Raw genomic sequence first — 17,050 nt, 5'->3', positions numbered from 1 at the left:
ACGTGCTGCAAATGTCTTTGCACTAGTGGGACTTTAGCAAAGTCCAATAGCCACGTTTAGGATGCCACTAGGTACACTGAGTGTTTGCTAGTATAATGGCTTAGTTATTATGAGTTGGAGTGTGCAATTTAGGCAGACGTGCTGCAAATATCTTTGCACTAGTGGGACTATACAAACGTCCAATAGCCACGTTTAGGATGCCACTAGGTTCACTCAGTGTTTGCTAGTATAATGGCTTAGTTATAATGAGTTGGAGTGTGCAATGCAGGTAGACGTGCTGCAAATGTCTTTGCACTAGTGGGACTATAGCAAAGTCCAATAGCCACGTTTAGGATGCCACTAGGTTCACTCAGTGTTTGCTAGTATAATGGCTTAGTTATAATGAGTTGGAGTGTGCAATGCAGCCAGACGTGCTGCAAATATCTGTGCACTACTGGGACTATACAGAAGTCCAATAGCCATGTTTAGGATGCCACTAGGTACACTGAGTGTTTGCTAGTATAATGGCTTAGTTATAATGAGTTTGTGTGCGCAATGCAGGCAGACGTGCTGCAAATATCTTTGCACTAGTGGGACTATACAAAAGTCCAATAGCCACGTTTAGGATGCCACTAGGTAGACTGAGTGTTTGCTAGTATAATGGCTTAGTTATAATGAGTTTGAGTGTGCAATGCAGGCAGACGTGCTGCAAATATCTTTGCACTAGTGGGACTATACAAAAGTCCAATAGCCACGTTTAGGATGCCACTAGGTACACTGAGTGTTTGCTAGTATAATGGCTTAGTTATTATGAGTTGGAGTGTGCAATTCAGGCAGACGTGCTACAAATATCTTTGCACTAGTGGGACTATACAAAAGTCCAATAGCCACGTTTAGGATGCCACTAGGTTCACTCAGTGTTTGCTAGTATAATGGCTTAGTTATAATGAGTTGGAGTGTGCAATGCAGCCAGACGTGCTGCAAATATCTGTGCACTACTGGGACTATACAGAAGTCCAATAGCCACGTTTAGGATGCCACTAGGTTCACTCAGTGTTTGCTAGTATAATGGCTTAGTTATAATGAGTTGGAGTGTGCAATGCAGGCAGAGGTGCTGCAAATGTCTTTGCACTAGTGGGACTATACAGAAGTCCAATAGCCACGTTTAGGATGCCACTAGGTACACTCAGTGTTTGCTAGTATAATGGCTTAGTTATAATGAGTTTGAGTGTGCAATGCAGACAGACGTGCTGCAAATATCTTTGCACTAGTGGAACTAGACAAAAGTCCAATAGCCACGTTTAGGATGCCACTAGGTACACTGAGTGTTTGCTAGTATAATGGCTTAGTAACTATCAGTTTGAGTGTGCAATGCAGGCAGACTTGCTGCAAATATCTGTGCACTACTGGGACTATACAGAAGTCCAACAGCCACGTTTAGGATGCCACTAGGTACACTGAGTGTTTGCTAGTATAATGGCTTAGTTATAATGAGTTGGAGTGTGCAATGCAGGCAGACGTGCTGGAAATATCTTTGCACTAGTGGGACTATACAAAAGTCCAATAGCCACGTTTAGGATGCCACTAGGTTCACTCAGTGTTAGCTAGTATAATGGCTTAGTTATAATGAGTTGGAGTGTGCAATGCAGGCAGAGGTGCTGCAAATATCTGTGCACTACTGGGACTATACAGAAGTCCAATAGCCACGTTTAGGATGCCACTATGTACACTGAGTGTTTGCTAGTATAATGGCTTAGTTATAATGAGTTGGAGTGTGCAATGTAGGCAGACGTGCTGCAAATATCTTTGCACTAGTGGGACTATACAAAAGTCCAATAGCCACGTTTAGGATGCCACTAGGTTCACTCAGTGTTTGCTAGTATAATGGCTTAGTTATAATGAGTTGGAGTGTGCAATGCAGGCAGAGGTGCTGCAAATATCTGTGCACTACTGGGACTATACAGAAGTCCAATAGCCACGTTTAGGATGCCACTAGGTACACTGAGTGTTTGCTAGTATAATGGCTTAGTTATAATGAGTTGGAGTGTGCAATGCAGGCAGACGTGCTGCAAATATCTGTGCACTACTGGGACTATACAGAAGTCCAACAGCCACGTTAAGGATGACACTAGGTACACTCAGTGTTTGCTAGTATAATGGCTTAGTTATAATGAGTTTGAGTGTGCAATGCAGGCAGACGTGCTGCAAATATCTGTGCACTACTGGGACTATACAGAAGTCCAATAGCCACGTTTAGGATGCCACTAGGTACACTGAGTGTTTGCTGGTATAATGGCTTAGTTATAATGAGTTGGAGTGTGCAGAGGACAGGAGGGTACAGTGCCAGGATTGTGGGGCTCTGGGTAGAGGAATGGAAGCCTGACTTTCTATTCCCTCCTAATGGGTAAATGCAGCGACGAAATCCCTGACCTTAGCTACACAGACACTGTCTCTGTTTTCAGGACCTGTCACCTATGGCTCTGACCCTGCCGGTACGAGCCCTTAAAAGGACTGATAGAAAGTGCTCTCCCTAAGCTGTCTAGCGCTGTGTATGGAGCGTATACAGCAGTATCGGTGATAGGACTCAGGACGGAGCTGCGCCAGTGATGTCTGACACCAAGGACGCAGAAGGCAGATAATGGCGTGATGGAGGAAAATGTCCGGTTTTATAATGCAGGGACATGTGACATGGACATCCTATCACACATGCCGTTGCTTCTCTGGCTAAAAGTCCACTTAGCTGTGTGTGTGTCTGGGATTGGCTGACATGCTGGCCTGCCCCACAAGACGCGCGCGCTTAGGGAAGGAAGACAAGGAAAAAAAAAAAAATGGCGATCGCCATTATACAAACAGAAGTGATCTGAAGGCGCTCTTCACGCACACTATACGCTGAAATTTCATAATAGTGTGAGTCACAGAGTGACTTACACTATTACAGCGGAAAGCCAGCTAGGAATTAGCTGTTTTTTTGCTGCTAGAACCATTATCGAACGTTTCTAGAACTATCGAGCTTTTGCAAAAAGCTCGAGTTCTAGTTCAATCTAGAACAGGCCCCAAAATCACTTGAGCCTAGAACTGGAGAACCTCGAACCTAGAACCGCGCTCAACTCTAGTTCTCACTCATTTTCTCTGCCCTATCACATTTGGGGAGGGCTATTTACACTGTCCTGATATTAGCCTTCTCTGCTGGCTATATTCCTATGTGGTTACAGCCCCAATACTACGGATTTTTCCTGGCTAAAAGAGAAGAGTGTAGTATTTGCTCTGTGCTTTATCATTTATCTTACCTACAAGTTTCTCTTGTTTGCTTTTTCGTCTGCAGTAGACTACCCTAGTTTGCCTTTGCCATTTCACCTTTTCCAACTTGAGTACATATCTTATATTTCCTCACTTTGGGTCCCAGCCTATCTCTTCACGCTTTTCCTATCTCGCTTTGTAGTGCATAACAACCTCCCATCTGGCTCCTAAGGAGGTATGAGGAGCAAATTGATGGCCTTTTAGGCAGACAAGTCTGAGTTGTGTGTATCTAGTGTTACGGGTAGGGATATTCCAGCCTGTCCGGGGACTATTAAGGGCTGTGCAGCTAAAGCTGGGTTCACACTAAGCGACAGCGACAACGACGTCGCTGTTACGTCACCATTTTCGGTGACGTAACAGCGACTTTGTAAGTCGCTGTTATGATCGCTGCTTAGCTGTCAAACACAGCAGAAGCAGCGATCATAACGTCGCTGTGCTACATGTGCAGAGAGCAGGGAGCCGCGCTTAGCGCTGGCTCCTTGCTCTCCTAGGTACAGTTCACATCGGGTTAATTAACCCGATGTGTGCTGCAGCTACATGTCAGTGCAGAGAGCAGGGAGCCGCGCGCACTGCTTAGCGCTGGCTCCTTGCTCTCCTTGCTACAGTGTACATCGGGTTAATTACCCGATGCGTACTGCAGCCACATGTGCACAGAGCAGGAGCCGGCGCTGGCAGCAAGAGCGGAGGCTGGTAACGAAGGTAAATATCGGGTAACCAGGGAAAGGTCTTCCCTTGGTTACCCGATGTTTACGCTGGTTACAGCTTACCGCAGCTGCCAGACGCCGGCTCCTGCTCCATGCTCGCTTCATTTCGTCGCTCTCTCGCTTTCACACACAGCGATGTGTGTGTCACAGCGGGAGAGTGACGACCAAAAAATGAAGCTGGACATTCAGCAATGACCGGCGACCTCACAGCAGGGGCCAGGTCGTTGCTGGATGTCACACACAGCGACAGCGACGGGACGTCGCTGCAACGTCACAGAAAATGGTGACGTAGCAGCGACGTCGTTGTCGTTGTCGCTGTGTGTGACACCAGCTTAAGGATACTAGTCTGTTCAAGAACCAGTAGGGTGTAGGTGTGGTTCCATTGAGGTAGGTTTTATTTACCTGTGTTGGAATACTTATGTGCATAGCATAGTCAACCTGCAGCATCACACTCCCTTTCCATCCCATCAAAAGTAACGATATTTTGCATAACTCTGCTTTGCATGAAAATTTTACAACTCTTCACAGTAAATGACACAATAATTCTTTTTTCTAATGCATCATGGCAAATTTTTCCACATTTGGCTTAGTTGTATAGCTTAAGTCACGTGATAAGGCTCTTTAAAAGATTTATATTGACTTTTAGGATTGCTTCTACTAACAGGTAGCACTAAAGACTCTGCTCTGTTCTTCTATGAAGACACTATTTGCATATTTAAATTCCTAAGGGAGCACTGCATGACCTCTAAGTGTCTGTAAGGTAACTTGGCGTTCTTCACAGAGAGACACTTTACCTATTAGACCCAAACTTAAACTGCTACACATAAATGGTTTGCTTCATTATCTGAGGCTGATTCTTAGGACTGTTAACTGTTTAATAAGAATCGTGTTTTTATACTTATTAAAGCCATCAAACAGAAAGTGGAATCTTGTCAGGAACATATGTTTCATCGAAATAGAGTTTATTTTATTTTTCTGTCGACAAAGACATTTTACTGCTAGAACATCCGGTCCAATCTAAAGTGTTCTAAAAAAAATGGTCTAACAGCGAGAAGAAAAAAAAATATACTAGTAGTAGTTGCTGGATTCAGAAGAAACATCTGAATAAAGCTGGTGTCACACACAGCGACAACGACAACGACGTCGCTGCTACATCACCATTTTCCGTCGCTGTCGCTGTGTGTGACATCCAGCAACGACCTGGCCCCTGCTGTGAGGTCGCCGGTCGTTGCTGAATGTCCAGCTTCATTTTTTGGTCGTCACTCTCCCGCTGTGACACACACATCGCTGTGTGTGACAGCGAGAGAGCGACGAAATGAAGCGAGCAGGAGCCGGCACTGGCAGCTGCGGTAAGCTGTAACCAGCGTAAACATCGGGTAACCAAGGGAAGACCTTTCCCTGGTTACCCGATGTTTACGCTGGTTACCAGCCTCCGCTCTTGCTGCCAGTGCCGGCTCCTGCACTGTGACATGTGGCTGCAGTACGCATCGGGTAATTAACCCGATGTATACTGTAGCAAGGAGAGCAAGGAGCCAGCGCTAAGCAGTGCGCGCGGCTCCCTGCTCTCTGAACTGTGACATGTAGCTGCAGCACACATCGGGTTAATTAACCCGATGTGTGCTGCAGGAGAGCAAGGAGCCAGCGCTAAGCGCGGCTCCCTGCTCTCTGAACTGTGACATGTAGCTGCAGCACACATCGGGTTAATTAACCCGATGTGTGCTGCAGGAGAGCAAGGAGCCAGCGCTAAGCGCGGCTCCCTGCTCTCTGAACATGTAGCACAGCGACCTTATGATCGCTGCTTCTGCTGTGTTTGACAGCTAAGCAGCGATCATAACAGCGACTTACAAGGTCGCTGTTACGTCACCGAAAATGGTGACGTAACAGCGACGTCGTTGTCGCTGTCGTTTAGTGTGAACCCAGCTTAAGAGTCAACACCTTAGTGTAAAGCGGGCTTTACACACTACGATATCGTCAATGATTTATCGTCGGGGTCAAGTTGTTTGTGACGCACATCCGGCTCCATAAGCGTCATTGCAGCATGTGACACGTACGAGCGATCTGAAATGATCGCAAAAGTGCTCAAAATCGTTTGCCGTGGAGAGGTCATCCTGAATCAAAAAATCGTTGAAGATTGACAAAAAATCTTGTTTATCGTCCATTCCGCTGCACACATTGTTACGTGTGAAGGTCTATGACCGACCAACAATATCGCATCTGCGTGCGTCATCAACGACACGGGCGGGCGTATAAACACAAAGACATCCACGCCTCACGCGCCCTGATAGGGCAAACGCATCTAGGTTTTCATTGGTCGCTCTATGAATAAAAAGATCCAGTTGACATCTGTTTTTTTTATATGCTTCACTTTGTACCAAAAAATGGACAATGGCCCTTTAACAATGGTTACACAATAAATCATCCATTGTATCCATGGAAATAAAAGAGGGAGAAAATCGCCACAAATAAATAGAAATGGTGGATATACACCAATAATATATTAGCAAGGCAACAACAATATAGATAGAGAAACTGTTTCTTCTTAATTCTGCCTCAAAAAGCAAAATAGAAAGTGATCAAAAATATTTGGCCCAAAACGGTACCAATAAAAAAATCCAACTCATCCTGCAAAGAACAAGCACTCACAAGAATGAAAAAAACTAAAGGTTTAAACATTTGGTGATGCAGTAATCCCTTAATTTGTAAAAATATGTTTTTTAGTGTAATATCCATGATAACACACGGAGAACGGGAACTTTATGCTCACCTGTCCCTGGCATCGCTGTCCGTGGTGCTGATCTTCGGTCTCCGATCCTGCCGACTCCCCGCTGCTGCAGTTTCCGGCCGCAGTGAAGTGAATATGCAGTGAGCATAATGAGTGGTGGTTGGAAGCAAGTGACAGCAGCAGCAGAGACAGGAGGGCTGGACCAGGTGAGTAAAGTTTTTTGTTTTTTTTCTCAGACACGTGTGTTTTCTCTGGTGCGTGTCACGCGGAGCACCTCCGTGTGGTCCATTTGCGTTCCGTGTGATACCCGTGATGCCGGAGAAAAATGGACATGTTGACGTGTGGAGCACACAGACACACGTATGCTCCACACGTACACACGGTCCATGGCAGAACACGCACGTGAGCACAGACCCATTGATTTTAATGGGTTTGCGTTTGCCCGTGTCTCTGGTATGTGAGGAAAAAGACCAAACATGTACCGGAGACAAGGATATGTGAAAGAGGCCTTAAGGGTATAAAAATTAAAAGTTTAAAAATCGCAAAATATTTACCAAATTTCTGATATTTTTACAAATAAACGCCAAAGTATTGTCTTAATCTCACTACTACCATGAAATGAAATATGTCACACTAAAAAAGACACAGAATCAGTGGGATCTGTTGACGCATTCATGAGTTATTACCTCATAAAGTGACACTGGTTAATATTGAAAAAATTGTCCTGGTCATGAAGGCAAAAACCAGGCTGGAGGGTGAAGGGGTTAGATAACTCCAAGGACCAAAATGTTGATTATTTTTTTTTATTGAAGAGTTATGTCTTCTGTATCTATAGCCAAGCTGTAGGAGTTAGCTGACCCAGGATTTTACTGATAGAGTTGCCAAAGAGACTTTCAGTCCCTTTCTAATATTAAAGATGACCCCCTCACCAGTTTGCACATCTTAAACTGGCCACATAATGGACTAGGGCTCCTGCTGCTGATTCATCTGATTTCTGTCAACAGATCCTCTTCTTCTAGGCTGCTCTGTTGACAGGATGTGAATGCCAGCGTCATGCTGATTGACAGCTGGCTTCCTCCAGTTAGGAAGCAGGGACCTGGCTGTCAATCAGCATGACATAGGCAGTCAAGTCTTATCAACAGAGCAAAGCAGAAAAGAAGCAACCGCTCTGTTGACATAAGGTCAGACTGCAGCTGAATCTTTGTCAGGAATGGTCTGTGACTACTCTGTGCCAACATAGATTGGTGCTGGGCACAACAGGCAGGTAGTTAGCAACAACCTTCCTGTTGTACATGTTAGTCCTTAGGCCTCCTTCACACATCCATGTCTCCAGTCCGTGTGATGTCTGTTTTCACATATACTGGAGACACGGGCACATATAGACTAATTAAAATCAATGCGTCTGCGCACACATCCATGTTTTGACATGGACCATGTGTCTGTGTTGAGCACATGCATGTGCGTGTGCTCCATATGGCACAAGTACTGGAGAAAACACAGGCGACATAAAAATAAAGAGTTTTTATACTTAGCTGTCTCCGGCACTGCTGTCTCTGAGTGTGGTCACGCTCAATATGCCAGTTGCATATTTCACTGCACTCAGTGCAAACCCGGACGTAACAGCAACGCGGGAGACAGGCAGTATACCAGCTCATGCTGTCCATGTGCTATCCAGATGTCACATGGATAGTATATGAACTGCATATGTAAAACACACACACACACACACACACACACACACAGACACACACGTATTTTCACCACAGACTATGCAAAATGTTAGTGTTTTGCACGGACATGTGAAGGAGGCCTTAGTTGGTCAAACTCACAAAGGGGGAGAAGTACACATTCCCAGAGACAAATCTCAGAGACACCCAGTTGCACTATGACATAAATTATAACCAAAACTTTAGACACTATTATCTCCACAATAGAGTGGAGAAGTAATGAAAAAAACTTTTACTCAGCTCTACAGCCACTTTGTCATGACGTGGCAAGTATAACATGCTCAAACTGGTGAAAGGTCTTCTTTACAGTATATCAGCACCTGGTATTTTATGTGATGTGTTTCTTGATGTTTTGTATTTTGCTTCAAAAATAGAGCAGATACTAACTCTGCAATAAAAACCTTTTGGATAAAGAATTGCTCAGGGGGAAATAACCTCAAAAAGCACTTTTGGTCACAGCCTTTTCATCCCAGCATTTTATTTTGTCTTAAGCGGGCTTTACACGCTACGACATCGCTAATGCGGAGTCGTTGGGGTCACGGAATTCGTGACGCACATCCGGCCGCATTAGCGATGCCGTTGCGTGTGACATCGATTAGCGATTTTGCATCGTTGCAAAACAGTGCAAAATCGCTAATCGGTGACACGGGGGTCCATTCCCCATTATCGTTACTTCAGCAGTAACGAGGTTGTTCGTCGTTCCTGCGGCAGCACACATCGCTGCGTGTGACGCCGCAGGAGCGAGGAAACTCTCCCTACCTGCCTCCCGGCCGCTATGCGGAAGGAAGGAGGTGGGCGGGATGTTACGTCCCGCTCATCTCCTCCCCTCCGCTGCGATTGGGCGGCGGTTCAGTGACGTTTCAGTGACGTCGCTGTGACGCCGCATGGACCGCCCCCTTAGAAAGGAGGCGGTTCGCCCGTCACAGCGACGTCGCCGGACAGGTAAGTATGTGTGACGGCTGTGGGCGATGTTGTGCGGCACGGGCAGCGATATGCCCGTGTCGCGCAACAGATGGGGGCGGGTACCCACACTAGCGATATCGGGACCGATATCGCAGTGTGTAAAGTAGCCTTTACTCTAGGAAATATTTTAAAGGTCTTTCTCGTTTTACTCAGATCTGTCATTTTGTTTAGCAATAAAATTCCTAAAAATTCTATCTTGTTTGATAGAAGCAGGATCTTGTACAAAAGTGCAGTTCAGGAAGTTAGTTGGACATATTGTGCCAATGGTAACCACAATGCACCCGCATGATCTCAATTAGGCCATGCATGTTAATGCAGCCATGATTCAAGATTTGGCATGGTGATTGAAAACAGATACTATAGAGAAAGTACTCACGTTAAAAGCGTTAAACTAGGGCCCATTTAGGCCACAATTGGTTTCAGTGCAAATGAGGAGCTGTACTCTATAATGTTGGTGTCAATTCACATCAGAATTAGAATATTTTTAGTTGAACAATCAAGAAGTGATCCCTTGGCAAGAAAATGTGCCCAGATAAAGGTTCAACATACAGCTTTTGGGATTCTGCTCTCTAAGTGTAACAGTTCAGCTGAAAGTGCTAGATGGCTTATTCATTATATAACACTAACATATTCTGCAGCACTTTACAATTAAGAGGGGTCATGTACAAACAATGTAAGGCCTGTGCCACACTCACGTTAAAATAACGCATGTGCTGCGAGACACGTATTTTCCTTACGTGTTGCGTGAGGTAAGTACGTGTCTCCGGTATGTGCGGTCCACGTGTGTTCTCCATGTGCTATATATGATAACACACGGAGAGCCGATAATTTACATACTCACGTGGTACTCACTATTGTCCATGGTTCTGATCTTCGGCTCCAGCCTCGCCCACTCCCAGATGATGCTGCTTCCGGCCGAGCAGAGGGGCGGAGATCAGCACCTGTGACAGCACGCCCACCTCCATAACACGCTCATAACAAGCGGCGGGCGGCAGCAACTGTTTGGAGTGGAAGATTCTGCAGGGCTGGTGGAGGTGAGTATGTGTTTTTTTTATTTTAAAATAATGACATGTTTTTCTCCGGCGTGTGTCACACGGGACCGCATCCACACTACATCCGTGTAGGGTGAAACACACACACAAAAAAAAGTGCTTATCATGTATATACAAGTCATCATTATAATAAATAGGTGTATTCAAATAAAAGTGCATCAGTCAATATCTGTGTAAATATGGATATAAAGTGCTATTGAGTGTATTGATGGTGTGGAAACACATGGCTGACAGTATGTGTAGGAAGAGAGAAAATAATTAGATTAGTGAGGTGAGGTGATAACTCAATCTAAAGAGATGTGTTTTTAGAGATCACTTAAACTGTAGCTACAGGGAATTACTCGTAACTGTATTATCTGTAGTAGACCATTCCAGAAAACTGGTGCAGCATGAGAGAAACGGATGTGTGAGTTTCAGATATAAAGGATGTTAGTCTTACATTATTAGAAGAATGGAGATCACTGGTAGGGTGATAGACCGAGATGAGGGAAGAGCTGTAGAGTACTGCAGCTCTATGGAAAGCTTTGTGAATGAGCAAGATAAATCAATGTTGTACTCCGTAGAAGGTGGGCAACCAGTGCATTGAGTAGCACATCATGGAGATATTTGGTATATCGGCTGGACAAAAGAAGTCCCTCTCTAGGAATAGCGTTTAGTAAGAGGGAGATCAAATAGTAGAGAGTTGCAGTAGACTAGGCAATAATGAAATTAGAGCAACAGTAACAGATTTTGCTTTGTCAAAGGTTTGATTCTGGAAATGTTTTTGGAGTGGAAGGGACATGAGTGAGTGGTTACATATAGGGAGTAAAGAAAGATCTGAGTCAAATATAACCCTAAAATGTGAGTGTATTGCTTGGAATCATGGTAGAGCCACCTACAAAAATGGTAAGTTTGGGTTTGGGTAGATTAGCAGAGGGAGAAACACATGAAGTTCAGTTTTGTAAAGAGTTCTTTTCAGAAAGAAAGAGGACATAATGTTAGGCAGCAGGCAGACAGTCACTGGTAGTTTGTAGTAACACAGGGGTGATGTCAGAAGCTGTGCATAAGTGGATATTATCAGAATAGAGATGGCACTGAAAGCAAAATTTGCTGATGGCTTGTACAATAGAAGTGGTGTTTAGTGAAAAGAAGGGCGAATCTAGGGCTCAACCCTGAGGACCTTCAACAGTAAGGTGGAAGGAGAGATGAAGAAAAGCCTTCAAATGATACACTGAAGGAGTGGTCAAAGAGGTAAGAGGAAAACCAAGAGAGCAGTATGCTGAAAAGTAGAGTTCGAGGTTCACCAATTTCATGTTCGAGTGATTTTGGGGGGTGCTCGAGATCGAACTCGAACTCAAGCTTTTTGCTAAAAGGTCGACGGTTCGAGTTACGTTCAAGAACTGTTCGATCACCATAAATGTGGCTTTTCACAGTAAGGCTATGTGCACATGTTGCTATCTGCATGCGTCCTGCGTCCCCAGCACAATCCCTTTCCCTTTCCTACTCACCGATCACGGGTATCTCGCTCCATGTCTGTCACAAATCTGCGGAGTCTTTTCCTCTTTAGAAAATGGCTGCCACTTCATTAGTCAATTAGTTGTTTCGTGGTTTCCCCGCCCACCGGTGCCCATGATTGGTTGTGTGACGCCCTGGGCAAGCCAGGGGTCACAGGTCATAACACCACCACACCCTACACCCCAGATAGGTACACCAAAGCTACACAAAAATCCTTGTTGCCTTCCCCCAGGGGCTGATGTCCACACCAGGGGGCGGGCCAGGCGGTTGGCTCCGCCCACCGAGGAGTTCACAGCCCTGGAGGCGGGAAAACCAGGCAGATCAGTTGAGGGAGAGGAAGAGCCAAGAGTGAAGTAGTAGAGGAGCAAGAGAGAGGAGTAAAGTGGAATAGACAGTGACAGTTAAGGAAGACTGAAGTTGGTCCGGGTGTGTGCCCCGGACTGAGACAGCAAGGTCAGCAGACGGCGGTGACTGTCTGCAGGAGAGGCTGCTTGGAGGTTGCCGGAAGGACCTTGGATGGGTGGTGGCCCGGCGGTACCGGAGCGGTATACGAAGAGCAGTCAGCACCATTGGCAGGGGCCTTTTGGATCCCGGCAAGGCTAGGAGTCGCCGTGAATTTGCCAAATCCGTCAGTGAAGGGGACCTCTGGGTCTCCAAACAACCAAGTTAGAGAGAGACACCGCCACCGCCAAGGCACCAGTTTCTCAGGGCCAGCGCCTGCGGGCAAAGTAGGGCTCCTCCGGCCCATAACCAAGTCGGGGAGCGGGTTACCGGTGGGAACCCATCGCTACCATCATCATCTTAGGTGCAGGAAAAGGGACCGTCACCGTCAACTACTGGGGAAAAGCAACTGCAGCCGTCCATGGGAACCGTCTTTCCAGCCGTGTGTTTTACCGAGAACTGTGTCCCCGTCTCAGGCTGAGTGAGTACCACAGTGCCGTGAGGCACAGCGCTGCCCCCGCGTCCCTGCACCCCACCAAGCCCTGCACCGGCCCCGCCATCCCTCATCACCCACCTCATCACTGGGCCCCGGGACAACTACCCACGGAGGGGAGAACAAGCAACTTTGCTGCTCCCTGTCATCGCTCCCGGGATCCCCATACAGAGCAGCGGTGGTGTCCACATAATCACCACAACCGTGGGTGGCGTCACGGACAATAAAGAATCCCAAAAACCAATCCCTTTTCACTCACGGGCGAGGAGCGCCACTCGAGTGCCCGGGATCCGGCCCATCGCTCGAGCCACCGAGCAGCAGCAGGCCGCAGCCGCAGCCGGACCCGAGCAGTGGGAGAGCGCGGCGTCCCCTCCTCCGCCCGCGACAACTTGGCATCACGAACAGGATCTTACCGCTCTGCCGTCTGGTAGAGGTGCGCCTTGTTACCGCCGGAGGTGTCCGGCCAGAAAATTTTAGAAGCCGCCATCTTTGGCGCGAAGAGTTCCCGCTCGAGCGTCTTCTCGAGTAGTGGAGGCGCGAAGGCCAAAACCCCGCCCCGATAGAGGAGGGGCCGGAAAGAGGCTAAGGGGGACGAAATGGCGACTGAGTGCATGTAGCCGCGGCTATAAAGGCAGGGACGCCAGGACTCTGCAGCCATCTTGTTCCTGGGAGAAGCCGCCAGCAACATGTGGATGCCGTCCCGCAGCACCGTAGCCCCCGCGCCTGGAACCGCGGCGTGGGTGGAGATCCGGACCGCGCAGCTCTACCAGAGGCTGCAGGTCAAAATGCAGCTCCTCATGGAGGAGTGGGAGACCGACATGGCGGATGTCATAGCGACCGTGCGGAGACGCGAGGAGGAAGCGGAGGAAGGAAGGGTGAGTGACCCACGCCCCGATGCCCTTGAAGGACCGGTCATCGCGGCTGCGGGACCCGGTCTAAACCCTCTCGCCCTGCTGCCTCCCTCGCCACCCATCTCGGAAGCCGTGACCCCGCTACTAGGCCCGCTACCACCGCAACCGGTAGCGATACCCAGCATGCCCGCCCAGGCGGGCCGACCTGTAGCCGGAGCCCGTAGTCGACCGGAGGTGCTGCCGTGGAAAGCCCCGAAAACCGAACCGGAGGCGTCCCCCGAGAAGTCCCCCGAGCCGGAGCCGATAGCCCGCTCCGTGCCGAGGGCCCAGCAGTGGAAAGCCCCTGTGCCCATCCCCCACACCTTGGCTGAGGTTGTGCCGGGTTGCCGATGCAAGGCAGCGTCTAAGGCCAAGTCACCGCGGGACCTGCCGCCCAGATCCCCAGCAGTGGGCAATGTCCAACAGGTCTCGTGGGGCCCGACCCGTGCGCCGGAGCTCGCAGCAGCGCCGTACTGGGACAGGGAGCCGGTACCGTTGGGCCTGGAGATTGAAGAGAGGGAAAGAAGGACAGTGGGACAGACACCCAGACACCCACACCCACTGTTGTCTGACAGTGTCAGACAACAGACACCCGACAGTGGGTGAGTGCGGCGTCCCCTCCTCCGCCCGCGACAGTTGCAGTCAGACATGTCCTCAAGCTGAGTGACAGCTGTCTCACTGCAACCAATATAATAATAGATTCACTGCACTCAATATGTAAATTTGCAAGAAGGTGAAAAATCATTTATTTTAAACAGGTGATCAAGCAACATCCAACGACGTTTCGACCCACCTGGGTCTTAGTCAAGTCGCTAGGTGAAGAGATACAAAACATATGATCAAAATACAGCAAAAATTATATACAATAACTACTATATACATATTAAAGAGATATATACAGGATATATACAAACTATGTACAGATCAAGACAACTGGTCATAAAGTACTGTCATGTTTAATTTGTTGTATAGGCTATAGTAGCTAGGTGGCATTTTAAATATAGTATATGCAAAAAAAGGTTTTTTTGCAAGAAAACAATGTAAACATAAATATAGCAACCTCAGTATTAATAAAACAGACAAAATTCCTGTTGGTAAAAAAGGGGGGGTTATTACATGCTGGTATGGAACAATTTAGGAAAAAATAAAATAAAAAGAAACGTATACAATTGTATAGTACACCGGCTAAGATACGGTACCTGTATAATAGGTGACTGAAGGGTGAGGGATGATGTGCACTGAAGCATGGAAGTATATGGAAAAAGTGCCTGGTGGGAATAGAACATAGTAAACAACGGATATAGTACACAGATTGCAATAAATGTAACCATAGAGATAATAGAAAAGAAGTTACCTTGGGGATATATATGTTATGCAGGCGCAGCAGCGCTATTGCTATTAGAATCTTGTGCCCTAAGGCATAGTGGAGGAGGGGGAGTATATATCTAAGATAGATAAGGAGATCAGCCAATCAGGGATCAGAAATGTGGGGGCTTGGTATCGAACATGTGATGCCACGTCATAGATGAGGACGTGGCAGTGAGAGCCTGGAGTAAATGGCTCATGCGCAGTAAAGCAGCGCGTTAGACATTATGCCAGTGTGTGGGAGATACATATGCAGTGTCTGCGCAAGCGTAGTAAATATACGTAGACCGGGCCGAAAAGTTGCGTAAATATACGTAAATTGCGTAGCGTGTATCACGCACGCGCAGTGAGAGAAACCGCTCGGCTAGTGTAACAGTGTAAAGCGCTGACATGTAGAGAGGCTGGGTGAAGCCAGGGAGCGTGGGTAGTAAAAAGATGTAGTCTTACGTAATAGACGTAAGTGTCTAGAGCATGCGTAGTAAAGGGAGAAGAGAACTTGGAAACGGAAGGAGAGATGTATTGGTGTAAAAAGGAAGTAAATAAGAGCGTGGAGCTGATGTATATGAGCTGTGCATCATGAAGTACAGGGAACTACATATGGGTGAAGGGGCTATGAATATAGTAGGGTAATGTATATAGTATAAATAGGATGAATATGAAAATGATAAGATAAGATAATTATGAGTGAAAGAAAAAGTAATAAAGGCAACGACCAGTAAAAGAATTAGGAGATGGGAAATGAAGAATAAAAGAACTGAAAGTAAGTGAATAGAAATAAAAGTGAATAATGAAAATAAAAAATAAAAATAAAAATAAAAATAAAAATGAAAATAAATAGTTATAAATAAGGAAAAAAATAGGGAAAAGGGGAAAAAATATAGAAAACAGAAAGAAATGAAAAAAGAAGAAAGAAGAATGGAAAGTGAGATTGAAAAAATAAAATAAAAAATAAAAAATAATAAAAAAAAAAAAATAAAAATAATGATAAAAAATAAAAAATAATGAAAATAAAATAGAAAATAAGTGAAGAAAGAAAATAGAATACAATAGGAATTATAAATAAGATAAAATAAAATAAATGAAAATAATAAAGATTAAGGAAAGAAAAGGAATGTCCAAGGAGAGTTAGGAATTGTGGGAAAAAGAAGGAGATATGTCTATGAATAACGGTTATATTGGCAAAAAGAAAGAAAAGAAAATATGTAAACAGTAACCTGAAAATATAATTTATAGTAAAAAAAGGGGAGAGGGAGAAGAGTAGATAGAAAAAGCATGAGTACTAAAGTCGGTGGTGGGGAAAGGGGGGGGGGAAGAAGGGGGAGGTAAAAGAGGTAGAGAGTAGAAAAGGAGGGGGTGAGGATAGCCGGTGTACTTACCAAAGGACTGCAACCAATCACAGCCGCCGGCGGGCGGGTCTATATCGTGCAGTAAAATAAATGAATGAATAATAAAATATGCGGTTCCCCCATATTTGATACCAGCCAGGATAAAGCCGAATGGCTGGAGGCTGGTATTGTCAGGATGGAGAGCACCACGGTATGGGGAGCACTCCAGACTAACAATATCACCCAGCAGCCGTCCGGAATAGCCGCATCCATTAGATGCGACAGTGCCGGGGGGACTCTACCCAGCTCATCCCAAATTGCCCTGGTGCGGTGGCAATCAAGGTAATAAGAGGTTAATCATGCCAGACGTCTCCCCGAGACACCTTCTATGATCAACCTGAAAGTGAAAGTAAATAAACACACACACACACACACCGAAAAATCCTTTATTTGGAATAAAAGACAAAAAACCACTCTGTTTCACCCCTGTATTAATCCCCAAATACCACTCCAGGTCCGACGTTATCCACACGACACTGTCGGCTCTGCTCCCTGAAGATGTAGCAGCACCGTAGAACACCATCGAGCTGTATCAGGT

Source organism: Anomaloglossus baeobatrachus, chromosome 4 (assembly GCF_048569485.1).
Source record: "Anomaloglossus baeobatrachus isolate aAnoBae1 chromosome 4, aAnoBae1.hap1, whole genome shotgun sequence".
NCBI classification, from domain to species: Eukaryota; Metazoa; Chordata; class Amphibia; order Anura; family Aromobatidae; genus Anomaloglossus; species Anomaloglossus baeobatrachus.
Note: the sequence above shows the minus strand (reverse complement) of the source record.